The sequence below is a fragment of the Cervus elaphus genome, chromosome X (assembly GCF_910594005.1).
Source record: "Cervus elaphus chromosome X, mCerEla1.1, whole genome shotgun sequence".
NCBI classification, from domain to species: Eukaryota; Metazoa; Chordata; class Mammalia; order Artiodactyla; family Cervidae; genus Cervus; species Cervus elaphus.
In genome coordinates, this window is record NC_057848.1 from 67,582,862 (window position 1) to 67,598,565 (window position 15,704).

Below are 15,704 nucleotides of genomic sequence, written 5' to 3' on the forward strand. Positions count from 1 at the left end.
CCACTACTTTCTTAGCATAACAGTGGCCTAATTGTTATTTGGTCTGTTTCCTCCAAGCATTATTTTAATCCTTGGGAGTGCTAGTTGTGGGTTTTAGGTGTATCAGCATTTTGTGCCTCCTGAGCACCTTTAGCTGACAGCAGAAGCAAGTGATCCAAGAAACCCCATTATGACATAGGTGGACAGGAGGTGATTTCTGCCTGCCTTTCTCAGGGGAAGTATGGCGTTCACCATCCCCATGTGAAACCCTCTTCCCATCTGGGTTCCGCAATCCAGACTCTAATGTCATTGCACACCCCAAACAAAGGCAGTAATACCACACCACTACTCCTTGCCACTGAGATCAATTGTTAAGCAGGGTTATCCATCTTCAGTGCAGACTCCCAACCCAGTCCAGAAATCTACTCTCTGGCTAACTGGGGACCTGAGGGTCTGTTCCCCAATCTCCTCGGACCCCACATCCCTCCCCACTCAGGTGCCCACCTCTTCTCTTCCTTCCCTCCCTTCCCATCAGAAAATTCACACACACACAAATATCATCTTTTCACCATTTGATGTTTATTTTAATTCAGCCATCAGTTTACTATGTTACTGTGAGAGTCAGTCTTTTCCTGGTTGGCCATTTCTAAGAAAGCAGACCTCTGGAGACACACTTCTAAACTGTCTGACCTTTTCTATTCACTTACTGGCTGCCCTGGTTGTACTTCTCCAGGGTCTCTTATTCTGGGGCAGCTGAGCTTATCTTTTCTTTTGATTCTGCCTCCTTCTTTGACTCTGCCTCATATTTTGGTAACTTTTCGGCTTTGATTCAGTTTTTTACGTGTACAGGGACAGAAAAAAACAGTTTGGTTTTCTTGTTTTCTTCACCTTCTTCGACTGAGTGGCATATGATAGGATTTTCTTTCTCAAGGTCCCTTCTAGAGGTCTTCTGACCCTCATGGTCATATGTTGTGCCTGGAAAGACAAGAGAAGGGTATTAGTTTTGAGGAAAAAGTAGAAAAACTGAGTTGGAAGGGAGATTTCATGAAAAGGGATGTGGGCTGCTGAGGGCTTTTTGCCAGGCAAAGGCAGTGTAGAGGTCTTGGGCAGCAAAGTCAATGGAGAACATGGGGAGCATAGATGGAGTCATCTTACCTTCATACTGCCTCTGTATCTCCGTTGACAAAGGGTCTTCTTTATTCCTTTCATCCTTGAAGCAAAACACATTGCAACTCTTCTTGACTGCCGTGGCTTCCTGGTTACCTTAGTCATGATGATACCATGAAATGGCCTAACCCAGAATCTCTGCCTCTGACCTCCCTATATATACCCTCTCAGGACAATGAGGAGCCACACCCTTCAATCTTATTGGTCAGCTAGGCACTCCCCCAGCCAATGGTGGCTTTGGGGTCTTAGACATCACAAGGTACCACTTTGCCCATCAACATGGGCTAATGGATGCTAAAGGAGGCCATGATATAACTTTCCCAATCCTGACACCTCTGTGTGTCTGATTCTGGGGAGTGGTGATTCAGGGACATGGTGCTTCTTCTCATGACCTTCAGACTTTCCTCCAGTTCCCTTTATTATTTGACTTATATGTCTGCCTTCAACACTCCTGCCTCTTCCATCTCCCTGTGAGCCTCCTCCATCCCTATATGAACCTCTGCCAAACACCTTTCATCCCATTTCAGCACTTCAGAGTCCTCTAGTCACTTCAACTCTAGACTACCCTCTTCCTGTTGGGAGCTCTTGAGGGGCTTAAGGAACTTAAGAGCAAGCACTTAACATGGAAAAAGGTAATTAAGAACAGGTTGGATGTTTTTTCTACTTCAATGAGCTTTAAGAGAACCCAAGACTTGGTGACTCCTCAGTCTGTTGCCCCAAGGTCAATACACCATCTCCATAAAATTACACATCAGAGCAAATAAAGTGTTAAAGGTTTCCTCTACTAATATTGTTGGGGACACTTCATCTCTCATACTGAGTAAGGAAACTCAACTTGCCCCATCTACCAGAAATACATTCCTGATTAAAAAAAAAGTAAGGTGCCCAAAGGCAAGAGTCAGATCACCATTGCACCACTGACTCTTGACTGAATCACTTCCCCAGTGGTCCCTCATTGACAGTTATCATCAGGTAGGGCCCACTGTGGAGCTGACCAATAGCTGAGCAGCAGAAGTACCATAGGTACCTCATTGATAATTGGTTGCTTGTGGGCGGGGCCCAGGGATGCACTGTCCAATTGCTGAGCAAGACCTGTTGCTTAGTAACAGGATGTGGAGTAATAAGGCACAGCAATGGTTACCTGCTAAGGGCTGTGCTCATGCTGCTCTCTTACATAAGGACACTTTGGTTCCAGTGTGCTGGAATCTTTTTGATTGACTCCTTTCCAACCTCAGATTTTGATTTTACATGCTTGTTTAACTTTTGTACATCATTCTTTTCATTGTATTCCCAGGCATGCCTGTCAGCAGTGCTTATCTATATGCCCCTCCAACAGCTGCCACTTGATCACATGTGCTGCATATAGTACAGCTAATATTTCAAACCCAACAAGAATGTGAAGGCCAGCCCACCTTGAGAACTACTTTGACAAACCTTAACATCACAGTGATTCTTATTCTATTCATAGTGTAACAGAGCAGGATGAGCACAGCCCTGTGCAGTTAACCATTGGTGTGCTTCATTTCAACCCACCCTGTTCCTAGGCAACAGGTGTGCTCAGCCTTGCTTGGTGCCTCAGATGGCCCCATACACAAGCAACCAATTGTCAATGAGTGACCATTAGTTGTCCTGCTCAGCTATTGATCCACACCACAGTGGGCCCTGCCCACAGTTACTGTCAATGAGGGACCATTGCAGAAGTGATTAAATCAAGGGTGGTATGGTGGTCATCAGGTGGAAAGTGAGAGAAGAGGCAGATTCAGGCATTCTTCTGGAGGGCCTGGAGATCACCCAGCCTTGGGCCAGTGGGTGAGCTGGAGGGCCCAGGGAATAGACTGGGGACTGCATCCTGTAGTGCTCCAGAGCCCTCACTAAGGCCCTCTGCAAGCCTTGGCCCAGGTATTGAGGAGCGGTGAACCTCTACCCCCATCCCTGTCTCTGCAACCTACTAGCAGTGGCCATCTTTCTGGGTCTCAGTCTGTGAGAACTTGTCTCCTCACTTGGACAGCCTGAGGAGACAGGACCTATTGGGTGGGGTGCCTGGCTCCATCAAGGATGAGAGCTGGGCAGAATGTGGGAACATTGCCCTGAAGAAGCTGCCAACTGAGATCTGTTTCTGCTTAACTGGGATGGGACATTTCAAGGTGAAAATTATGCCTTGAGACTTTGCCCTCTCTTGTCAGGACAGAGAATAACATTCATCTGATAAAGATATATAGGAACATCATTACCTGACCGTGACCTAACCTTAAGCACAAAGGGTGTGACACCAAGAAGTCTGCAACAACTTACCACAACTCTCTCTAACATTTGCTTTTAAACGCACTTACTGAAAACTTTCAGGAACTTTGGGTTCTTAGGGCAAGAGCCACCCATCTCCTTGTATGAATCTGTAATAAACCTTTCCCTGTTCCAAACACTAACATTTAGTGTTGATGGGCCTCCTTCTTCATCAGGCACATGGACTTGAAATTTTGGTAACAACAATACTGTCTAAGGGTTGACTTTGCCTCTAATAAACAACAGCAGAGACTGGCCAAGTGGTCACAGTCATCCATAACATACCCACTGACTTGACTTGGCTAAACTTTAGCCAAGCTTCTCTCCTCTGAACTTCAGCTTTCCCCCAAGTTTGAGCAAGCACTAAGAGTCAGACATTTCTGTCTCCCTTAACAGCTCATTCTGAGAATCAGCTCACCACAGAAAGAAACACTTCCTGTTAAACTGCTCCATTATGCTGTCTGTTCATCCATCCTACCTCTTGCCCCATCTCTCTCTCTCTCTCTCTCTCACACACACACATACACTCACACACACAGTTGCTGCTCACCCTGCTTATTCTTCCATGTTAAAGAAATATCTTTTTCTGTTCCATTTTGAGACATATAAAGAACTTGTGTTCAAAACATTCTCCCTATTACAATCAGTACATTTCAGTTGCTCAGTTGTGTCTGACTCTGTGCAACCCCATGGACTGCAGCACGCCAGGCTTCCCTGTCCATCACCAACTCCCAGAGTGTGCTGAAACTCAAGTCCATTGAATCAGAGATGCCATCCAACCATTTCATCCTTTGTTGTCCCCTTCTCCTCTGGCCTTCATTCCTTCCCAGCATCAGGATCTTTTCCAATGAGTAAGTTCTTTGCATCAGGTGGACAAAGTACTGGAATTTCAGCTTCAGTAACAGTCCTTCCAGTGAATAATCAGGACTGATTTCCTTTAGGGTTGACTGGTTTGATTTCCTTAAAGACCAAGGGACTCTCAAGATTCTTCTCTACCACCACAGTTCAAAAGCATCAATTCTTTAGTCCTCAGCTTTCTTTATGGTCTAACTATCACATACATATATGACTACTGAAAAAAACCTTAGCTTTGACATATGGACCTTTGTCGGCAAAGTGATGTCTCTGCTTTTTGATATACTCTCTGGGTCGGTCACATCTTTTCTTCCAAGAAGCAAGCAATTTTTAATTTCATGGCTGTGATTTTGGAGCCATGAAAATAAAGTCTGTCACTGTTTCCACTGTTTCCCCCTCTATTTGCCATAACGCCACTGGACCGGATGCCATGACCTTGGTTTTTCGAATGTTGAGTAAGTTAGCTTTTTCACTATCCTCTTTCACCCTCATCAAGATGGTCTTTAGTTTCTTTATGCTTCCTGCCTTAAGCATGGTGTTGTCTGCATATTTGAATTTATTAATATTTCTCCCAGCAATCTTCATTCCATCTTGTGCTTCATCTAATCTGACATTTTGCATGATGTATTCTGAATATTAGTTAAATAAGCAAGGTTATAATGTACAGCCTTGATGTACTCCTTTCCCATTTGGGAACCAATCCGTTGTTCCATGTCCAGTTCTAACTGTTGCTTCTTGACCTGCATACAGATTTCTCAAAAGTCAGGTAAGTTGGTCTGGTATACCCATCTTTTAAGAATTGTCCACAATTTGATGTGATCCACCCAGTCAAATACTGTAGCATAGTCAGCAAAGCAGAAGTAGATGTTTTTCTGGATTTCTCTTGCTTTTTCTATGAACCAACTGATGTTGGCAATTGGATATCTTGTTCCTCTGCCTTTTCTCAGTGCAGCTTGAATATCTGAATGTTCTTGGTCTACATATTGTTGAAGCTTATCTTGGAGAATTTTCAGCATTACTTTGGTTGTCATCACCATTGTCATTTCAAATCAAGTTCCTTCTCATATTAGTCTTGATTTGTTTTATTAAATTGCAAAAATGGACATAAATTCTTTGGTGTAATGTTTATTTCCCCCTTAAAAGGTATTAATTAAGACCCAGTATGGAACAACAGACTGGCTCCAAATTGGGAAAGAGAATGTCAAAGCTGTTTATTGTCACCCTGCTTGTTTAACTTATATGCAGAGTATATCATGCAAAATGCTGGACTGGATGGAGCATAAGCTGGAATCAAGATTGCTGGGATAAATATCAATAATCTCAGATAATGCAGATGACACCACACTTACAGTAGAAAGTAAAGAAGAACTAAAGAGTCTGTTGATGAAAGTGAAAGAGGAGAGAGAAAAAGTTGGCTTAAAACTTAACATTCAGAAAACTAAGATCATGGCATCTGGTCCCATAACTTAATGGAAAATAGATAGGGAAACAATGGAAACAGTGACTTTATTTATTTATTTATTTTTGGTCTCCAAAACTACTTTATATGGTGACTGCAGCCATGAAATTAAAAGACCCTTGCTCCTTGGAAGAAAATTTATGACCAACCTAGACAGCATATTAAAAAGAGACATCACTTTGCCAACAAAGGTCCATCTAGTCAAAGCTATGGTTTTTCCAGTAGTCAAGTATGGATGTGAGAGTTGTACTATAAAGAAAACTGAGCACTGAAGAATTGCTGCTTTTGAACTGTGCTGTTGGAGAAGATTCTTGAGAGTCCCTTGGACTGCAAGGAGATCCAATCAGTCCATCCTAAAGGAGATCAGTCCTGAGTGTTCATTGAAAGGACAGATGTTGAAGGTGAATCTCCAACACTTTGGCCACTTGATGGGAATTCTGAGCTGACTGATTGAAAAAGACCCTGATGCTGGGAAAGACTGAAGGTGGGAAGAGAAGGGGATGACAGAGGATGAGATGGTTGGATGACATCACTAACTCACTGGACATGAGTTTGAGTAAGCTCTGGGAGATGGTGATGGACAGAGAGGCCTGGCGTGCTGTAGTCCATGGGGTCACAAAGAGTCAGACACGACTGAGCGACTGAACTGAACGGACTGAACCCTCTGCAGCGTTTCAGGTAGTGTTCTGGGTGCAAGACACACATTGGTAACCAATACCCAGGACCCTTCTCTAATGGGGCTTACATTCTAGTCAAGAAAGAAGGAAGGTAGATAGATCACCAAGTGAAAAGTTCTGCAAGTGTTTCCTAGACAGTGGGGGAGAAACTGCAAAAGCATTGAGACCCAACAAACCTGGTTATATACACATTGAATATGACTGGAATCTAAGGTATGATGGGGAAATTGTGAAGAAACATGGCCTTGGAGGAAGAGAGAAGGACTTGAAGGGACACCTGGGCATATGTTAATTTAATGTTTGGGTTACTCTGCTTTGAAAGAGCATTATTTGTTTTCTAATTGTAAATATGTACTCTAGGCAAAGCAATATGGAATTTCAAAAAGTATTACAAATGAAATTAGAGGACACCAATAAGTGTGTCAATAGAAATATATACTGTTAATATTTTGTCTTTCTTGTTCTACCTAAATGTTTATAATATATGTTATATAATGCTAGATATATACATATAACACACATATTTTTGGATGAGCATATGTACATCAGTGAATTTTTTTAATTTATACAAATTGAATCAAACTATATGCTATATTGTAGCCTTCCTTTTCTATACAATATGCTGGGAGAATTTTTCCACCTCAACAAACATGTAACTGCCAGTATTTCTGAGGATTACTGTGGTGTTCAAGTGCTTGCTTGCCCCATACTCCATGCAAGTGCTATGAAGATATGAACCATGTGTATCTTGTTCACTGGTTGCTTCCATATCTTTTCTATTGTAAACAAGGCTGTAAGAAACATTGGGGTTCATGTATCTTTACAAATTAGTGTTCATTTTCTTCTGATATACAGCTAGTAGTGGAATAGCTGCATCACATGGTAGTTCTGTATTTAGTTTTTTTTTTTAAGAAACTTCCATGTTATTTTCCAAGGTGAGTGCACAAATTTACATTTCCACCAATAATGTTCAAGGACTTCCTTTTCTCCACATCCTTGCCACCATATGTTATTTTCAGAATTTTTGACTAGATGATAGCCATTCTGACAGCTGTGAGGGGGTATCTCCTAGTGATTTTGATTTCTATTTCTCTAATTATTAGTGATGTTCAGCATTTTTCCATGTGCCTATTAACTCACACTGTAAGTATTCTTTCTGATCTGGTTCTTTAAGTTAACTTGAAAAACTTTCAAGTTCTTACAATCATCAGTAGCATGTCCCTTTTTCTTGTTGAATAGTATTCCATTGGATGGATGCACTATTTGTATATTGGTTTACCAGTTGAATAAAATTTGAGTTATTGCCAGTTGGGGGCTATTATTAATACAGTCATAATAAACATTGGCATGAAGGGTTTTATGTGAACAGAAGTTCATGTTTTACGTGGGAGTTATTTAGGAATGGGATTACACAGTTATACAGTGTGCAGATAATTATGAGTAATGAAAAACATTTCCCAAAGTGTCTTTATCATTTTGCATTCTTATGAGCCATTGAGGAGAGTTTAAGTTTCTCTCTTTTCCTGATAGTAGTTTATGTTCTCAGTTATTTTATTTCTTTTATCCAAGATACAATTTGCATACTTAATATGCCTTCAGTACTAATTACTAATTATTGTAATTAATTTTGTGTGTTTATGAGTCATCTGTATACCTTATGTCATATCTTATGTCAACCAATTGCTATTCAAACATTTTCCCACATTTTAATGGGTTTCTTTGTTCTCTTATTAGTGAGTTTGAGAGTTCTTATATAGTATTGTTATAATATATTTTATATGTATATTTATATATATATATAGGTATATCTATGTAAAGTATACATGTATTTGCATAACCACATAAAGATAGAGAACCATTCCATCACCATAAAGGAATTCCCTAATGACAAAGTCTTGGAACAGCATTCTTTTTCCATAATCCCTTACAAGTAATGATTTCTTTTCCATGACTCTAATTTTGTCATTTTGAGAATAATATATACATGGAGTCATAAAGTATATGTCTTTTTGAGACTGGCCTCTGTTTTACTTTGGCATGAACTTGAGATTTATCCACGCTGTCATGTGGATTACTATTTTCTTCCATTTTATTGATGAGTAGTGTTACTGGTATGGTTAGCTGTGTTACTGGTATGGTGTTATGGTTATGTAACTATGGTTAAACCAAACTTTAACCATTCACTCATTGAAGGACATCTAGCCTGTCTACATTTTTAGCTATTACAAACAAAGTTTCAATCAAAATTCATGTAAAAGGTTTTATGTTCATTTCTCTAGAATAAATATGCAGGAGTATTATGGTAATCCAATCCTATGCTCCAACCAGTAACGCTGAAGAAGCTGAGGTTGAACGGTCCTATGAAGTCCTACAAGACCTTTTAGAACTAACACCCACAAAAGATGTCTTTTTCATCACTGGGGACTGGAATGCAAAAGTAGGAAGTCAAGAAACACCTGGAGTAACAGGCAAATTTGACCTTGGAGTACGGAATGAAGCAGGGCAAAGGCTAATAGAGTTTTGGCAAGAGAACGCGCTGGTCATAGCAAACACCCTCTTCCAACAACACAAGAGAAGACTCTACACATGGACATCACGGGATGGACAACACTGAAATCAGATTGATTATTATCTTTGCAGCCAAAAATGGAGAAGCTCTATACAGTCAGCAAAAATAAGACCTGGAGCTGACTGTGGCTCAGATCATGAACTCCTTATTGCCAAATTCAGACTTAAACTGAAGAGAGTAGGGAAAATCACTAGACCATTCAGGTATGACCTAAATCAAATCCCTTATTACTATACAGTGGAAGTGAGAAATAGATTTAAGGGGCTAGATCTGACAGACAGGGTGCCTGATGAACTATGGACAGAGGTTTGTGACATTGTACAGGAGACGGATCAAGATCATCCCCATGGAAAAGAAATGCAAAAAGGCAAAATGGTTGTCTGAGGAGACCTTACAAATAGCTGTGAAAAGAAGAGAAGCAAAAAGCAAAGGAGAAAAGGAAAGATATTCCCATTTGAATGCCGAGTTCCAAAGAATAGCCAGGAGAGATAAGAAAGCCTTCCTTGGCGATCAATGCAAAGAAATAGAGGAAAACAACAGAATGGGAAAGACTAGAGATCTCTTCAAGAAAATTAGAGATACCAAGGGAACATTTCATGCAAAAATGGGCTCAATAAAGGACAGAAATTGTATGGACCTAACAGAAGCAGAAGATATTAAGAAGAGGTGGCAAGAATATAGAGAAGAACTGTACAAAAAAGATCTTCATGACCCAGATAATCACAATGGTGTGATCACTCACCTAGAGCCAGACATCCTGGAATGTGAAGTCAAGTGGGCCTTAGAAAGCATCACTATGAGCAAAGCTAGTGGAGGTGATGGAATTCCAGTTGAGCTATTTCAAATCCTGGAAGACGATGCTGTGAAAGTGCTGCACTCAATATGCCAGCAAATTTGGAAAACTCAGCAGTGGCCACAGGACTGGAAAAGGTCAGTTTTCATTCCAATCCCTAAGAAAGGCAATCCCAAAGAATGCTCAAACTACCACACAATTGCACTCATCTCATACGCTAGTAAAGTAATGCTCAAAATTCTCCAAGCCAGGCATCAGCAATACGTGAACCAAGAACTTCCAGATGTTCAAGCTGGTTTTAGAAATGGCAGAGGAACCAGAGATCAAATTGCCAATATCCACTGGATCATCGAAAAACCAAGAGAGTTCCAGAAAAACATCTAGTTCTGCTTTATTGACTATTCCAAAGCCTTCGACTGTGTGGATCACAATAAACTGTGGAAAATTCTGAAGGAAATGGGAATACCAGACCACCTGACCTGCCTCTTGAGAAACCTGTATGCATGTCAGGAAGCAACAGTTAGAACTGGACTGGACGTGGAACAACAGACTGGTTCCAAATAGGAAAAGGAGTACATCAAGGCTTTATATTGTCATCCTGCTTATTTAACTTATTTGCAGAGTACATCATGAGAAATGCTGTGCTGGAAGAAGCACAAGCTGGAATAAAGATTGCCGGGAGAAATATCAATAACCTCAGATATGCAGATGACACCACCTTTATGGCAGAAAGTAAAGAGGAACTAAAAAGCCTCTTAATGAAAGTGAAAGAGGAGAGTGAAAAAAGTTGGCTTAAAGCTCAACATTCAGAAAACTAAGATCATGGCATCTGGTCCCATCACCTCATGGGAAATAGATGGGGAGACAGTGGAAACAGTGTCTGACTTATTTTTTTGGGCTCAAAAGTCACTGCAGATGGTGACTGCAGCCATGAAATTAAAAGATGCTTGCTCCTTGGAAGGAAAGTTATGACCAACCTAGATAGCATATTAAAAAGCAGAGAAATTACTTTGCCAACAAAGGTTCTTCTGGTCAAAGCTATGGTTTTTCCAATGGTCATGTATGGATGTGAGAGTTGGACTGTGAAGAAAGCTGAGCGCCGAAGAACTGATGCTCTTGAACTGTGGTGTTGGAGAAGACTCTTGAGAGTCCCTTGGACTGCAAGGTGATCCAACCAGTCCATCCTGAAGGAGATCAGTCTTGGGTGTTCATTGGAAGGACTGATGCTGAAGCTGAAACTCCAATACTTTGGCCACCTCATGCGAAGAGTTGACTCATTTGAAAAGACCCTGATGCTGGGAGGGATTGGGGGCAGGAGGAGAAGGGGAGGACAGAGGATGAGATGGCTGGATGGCATCACCACCTCGATGGGCATGTGTTTGAGGGAACTCCGGGAGTTTGTGATGGACAGGGAGGTCTGGCATGCTGCGATTCATGGGGTCACAAAGAGTCGGACATGACTGAGCAACTGAACTGACTGACAACTTCTCAGTCAAATTACACTTGCATGTTCATAGCATGTTGTATAATAAAGTGTCAAACTGTTTTCCAGGATAGCTGTACCATTTTATACTCTCACAAAAAATGCATGAATGTTCCAATTTCTCTGCATCCTTGCCAGCTTATTGTGTGATCAGTTTTTAAAAATGTGTAACCACTTTGATAGATATAGAGCGGTTAGAACTCCTTATAGTTTTAATTTGCATTTACATCATAGCTAATATGGTTAACATATTTTCCTGTGTTTATTTGCCATTGTTGTACCTTCTTTGGCCAAGTTTTTGTTCAAGTCTTTCAATTATCTTGATCATTTTCGAATGAGTGTCTGTTTTCACTTGATGACTTTATAGAGTTTTACATAAGTGTCTTTCCTTCCCAATTAGATTTCATGCAATTCTATTTATTGGAGTTTTGCACATGTAAAATTATTAATATTTTATGTTTAGACATTAAATGAATTCAGCCTAAATTTGAGAAATGTTAGTTTTTGTATGGCTTTCTTCTAGAAGTATATGATATTTTTACATTTTCTATGTACATTTGGTTTTTGATATATATGCCAATATATAAATTTATAACTATCTCTGTGTAAGTCATAATAGTGTACATAGGCTACATCCTATATATATAGGATATATCTATAGAAAATATTCTACTTGTTTTGCTCTTTGAGAAGGACCCTATCTCTGAAAAATAATAAAGGAAATGCAAGGAAGTCGACTATTGATTTACAGAATAGACAGGGTTTCTAGGTAAGACAGCCAGTCAAAAGTCTGTCGAGTACTGGTATGGTTGTACAGCTGAATGTAACCATTTTATAAACCTAAAGCTATTTTTTTTTTTTTACTAATTTTAGCTATGGAGCTTCTATAAATAAACCATTATCACATATTAAATTCCTACGTTAAGAGATTTGGAACAATGTTCAATCAGAGAATCATGGAATATATTGGTGATATTAGTGTAATTGCAGGTTGGAGCAGACATTCATCAATACTATATAGGACTGCAATGCTTAAAAGGTTGGGGATGAGATTATAGAAAGGATCAATATCATACTTAGTATTGATCTACATAGAAAAATAAATTATGCATCAGTGGTTGTATCAGTATAATACAAAATAGACTGAATTCTGCAGAAAAAAAATTGATGTCTACATTATATATCACAAACTAGAAATCTGTCTTCCATTTTAGTCATACTAGATCTTCAGAAATGAATAGCCCTTTAATGTGAAATGGAACTGAGGACCAGTAAGAAGGGAAAACATTTCATCATTTCACTTGCTCCATCATGACTGAGGACAAATTCTGAAAGTTCTATATAGATCACAGAACGAGAACAAATAATTTCATAATTTGTATGGAAAACCAAAAAACCTTGGATAGCCAAAGGAATTTTGTGAAAGAAGAATGGAACTGGAGGAACCAACCTGCCTGACTTCAGGCTATACTACAAAGCTACAGTCATCAAGACAGTATAGTACTGGCACAAGGACAGAACTATAGATCGATGAAACAAAATAGAAAGCCCAGAGATAAATCCAGGCACCTATGGACACCTTCTCTTTGACAAAGGAGGCAAGAATATACAAGGGAGAAAGGACAATCTCTTTAACAAGTGGTGCTGGGAAAATTGGTCAACTACTTGTAAAAGAATGAAACTAGAGCACTTTCTAACCCCATACACAAGAATAAACTCAAAATGGATTAAAGATCTAAATGTAAGACCAGAAACTATGAAACTCTTAGAGGAAAATATAGGCAAAACACACTCTGACATAAATTACAGCAGGATCCTCTATGACCCATGTCCCAGAGGAATGGAAATAAAAGCAAAAATAAATGAATAGGACCTAATTAAACTTAAAAGCTTTTGCACAACAAAGGAAAGTATAAACAAGGTGAAAAGACAGCCTTCAGAATGGGAGAAAATAATAGCAAATGAAGCAATGGACAAATAATTAATCTCAAAAATATACAAGCAGCTCCTGCAGCTCAATTCCAGAAAAATAAACAACCAATTCAAATAACGGGCCAAAGAACTAAACAGACATTTCTCCAAAGAAGACATACAGATGGCTAACAAACACATGAAAAGATGTTCAACATCACTCATTATCAGAGAAATGCAAATCAAATCCACGATGAGGGACCATCTCACGTTGGTCAGAATGGCTCCTATCAAAAGTCTACAAAGAATAAATGATGGAGAGGAACAGTGTGGAGATTCCTCAAAAATTCAAAATGGAACTTCCCTAAGACCCAGGAATCCCACTGCTGGGTATACACACCAAGGAAACCAGAATTGAAAGAAACACGTGTACCCCCAATATTCATCACATCACTGTTTATAATAGCCAGGACATGGAAGCAACTTAGATGTCCACTGGCAGATGAATGGATAAGCAAGCAGTGGTACATATGCACAATGGAACATTACTCAGCTATTAAAAAGAATACATTTGCATCAGTTCTAATGAGGTGGATGAAACTGGAGCCTATTATAGAGTGAAGGAAGTCAGAAAGAAAAACACCAATACAGTATATTAACATATATATATATATATACACACACACATATGGAAATTAGAAAGCTGGTAACAATGACCTCATATGTGAGACAGCAAAAGAGACACAGATGTAAAAACAGACTGTTGGACTCTGTGAGAGAAGGCGAGAGTGGGACGATTTGAACAAGTATCATTGAAACATATATATTATCATATGTGAAACAGATCGCAAGTCCAGGTTCGATGCATGAGGCAGGGTGTTCAGGTCTGGTGCGGTGGGGTGACCCTGAGGGATGGGATGGGGAGGGAGGTGGGAGGGGGTTTCAGGATGGGGAATACATGTATACCCACGGCTGACTCATGTCAATCTGTGGCAAAACCACTACAATATTGTAAAGTAATTAGCCTCTGATCAAAATAAATAAATTGAAATAAAAGAACTTAAAAAAATAATAAAAAAGGACAGCTCACCTAGGGGGTCTTTCATCCTTATTGATTTTAAATCACATTCAGTGACTGACTTTGAATTATCAATGGGGTCTCCCAGAAGTTAGAGTGCCAGAAAGATTGAAATAGGGAGATGCAGTCCAGATCAAAGATAACATATCATTGAGTTAAAATCTGAACTCAATTCTTTGGATGCTGATGGTGAAACTCTGTATTTTAGTTGCTTCTAAAAACTTGCATATCATCAGGATGCATATCATCAGACCCTCTGCCTTATCTATCTCCATGTTTGATTAACTTCTCCTTGAACCTTTTAAAACATTTCAAAATGAAAGTTAACACCAAATTAAATATTTCACACTCTTTCTTTTAAACCATGATAAACGTGTCGAAGTTGGACTAACCAAAGACTTTATTAGGGAAGAATGTTTGAAGACTCTAGTTATTTAGAAATCCTAAAATATGGTGATAATTAAAAGACCAATTTTTACTCAGTCTTATGTTAGTACTGATGTAAATATTCTCTGTACATTCTTCCATGACTGTCCAGTAGATAGAACTCCATGCTTACACTATAAGGGCACGGATTCAACCCCTCTTCAGGGAACTATGCCTCCACAACCTACATAGTGGTCACTCCCCCCAAAAAAAGTTATCTGTGGGTGGTGATCCTGTTTGTAATGTGTACTGGGATTGGGCCACCACAACTGCCCTTCTTGGGAATGCATTGCTCCCAGAAGTTTCTTAGCAAATAGGTGGCCTAATCAATATTTGGTTTGTTCCCTCCAAACATTATTTGAGTCCCTGGGAGTGCTAGTTGTGGGTTTTAGTTGTATTAGCACTTTGTGCCTTCTGAGCACCTTTAGCTGACAGCATAGGTGAGTGATGCAACAAACCCCATTATGAGGTAGGTGGCCAGGAGGTGATTTCTGCCTGCCTTTCACAGGGGCAGTTTCACATTCACCACCCCTATGTGAAAACTCCTTCCCATCTGGGCCTGGCAATCTAGACCCTAATGTCTTTCCACACCCCAGACAAAGGGAGGAACACCACACCGCTACTCCTTGCCCTTGAAATCAAGTGTTAAGCAGAGTTATCCATCTTCAGTGCAGACTCCTGACCCAATCCACGCCTCTGCTCTCTGGCTAACTGGGGACCCGAGGGTCTCTTCCCCAACCTCTTGGGACCCCATATCCCTCCCGTCTCCAGTGCCCACCTCTTCTCCTTTCCCTCCCATCCATCAGAAAATTCACACACACACACAGATATCATCTTTTCACCATTTGATGTTTCTTTTATTTGCAGCCATCAGTCTATTATGTTAGCATAAGAGTCTTTTCTTGGTTGGCCATTGCTTAGAACGCAGACCTCTGGACACAATTCTAAACTGTCTGACATTTGCTATTCACTTACTGATTACCCAGGTTGTACTTCTCCAGGGTCTCTTTTTTTGGGGCAGCTGAGC

General features: G+C 40.1%; 1 long non-coding RNA gene across 1 annotated transcript; it reads right to left on the reverse strand.

The window, feature by feature from the left end:
• Positions 1 to 538: 538 nt before the first annotated feature.
• Positions 539 to 1,276, reverse strand: LOC122689501. The gene is made up of 2 exons (XR_006339830.1): positions 1,135 to 1,276; positions 539 to 954 (listed from the first exon to the last, which is right to left on the reverse strand). It is a non-coding gene; the product is annotated as an uncharacterized LOC122689501 (long non-coding RNA).
• Positions 1,277 to 15,704: the final 14,428 nt, after the last annotated feature.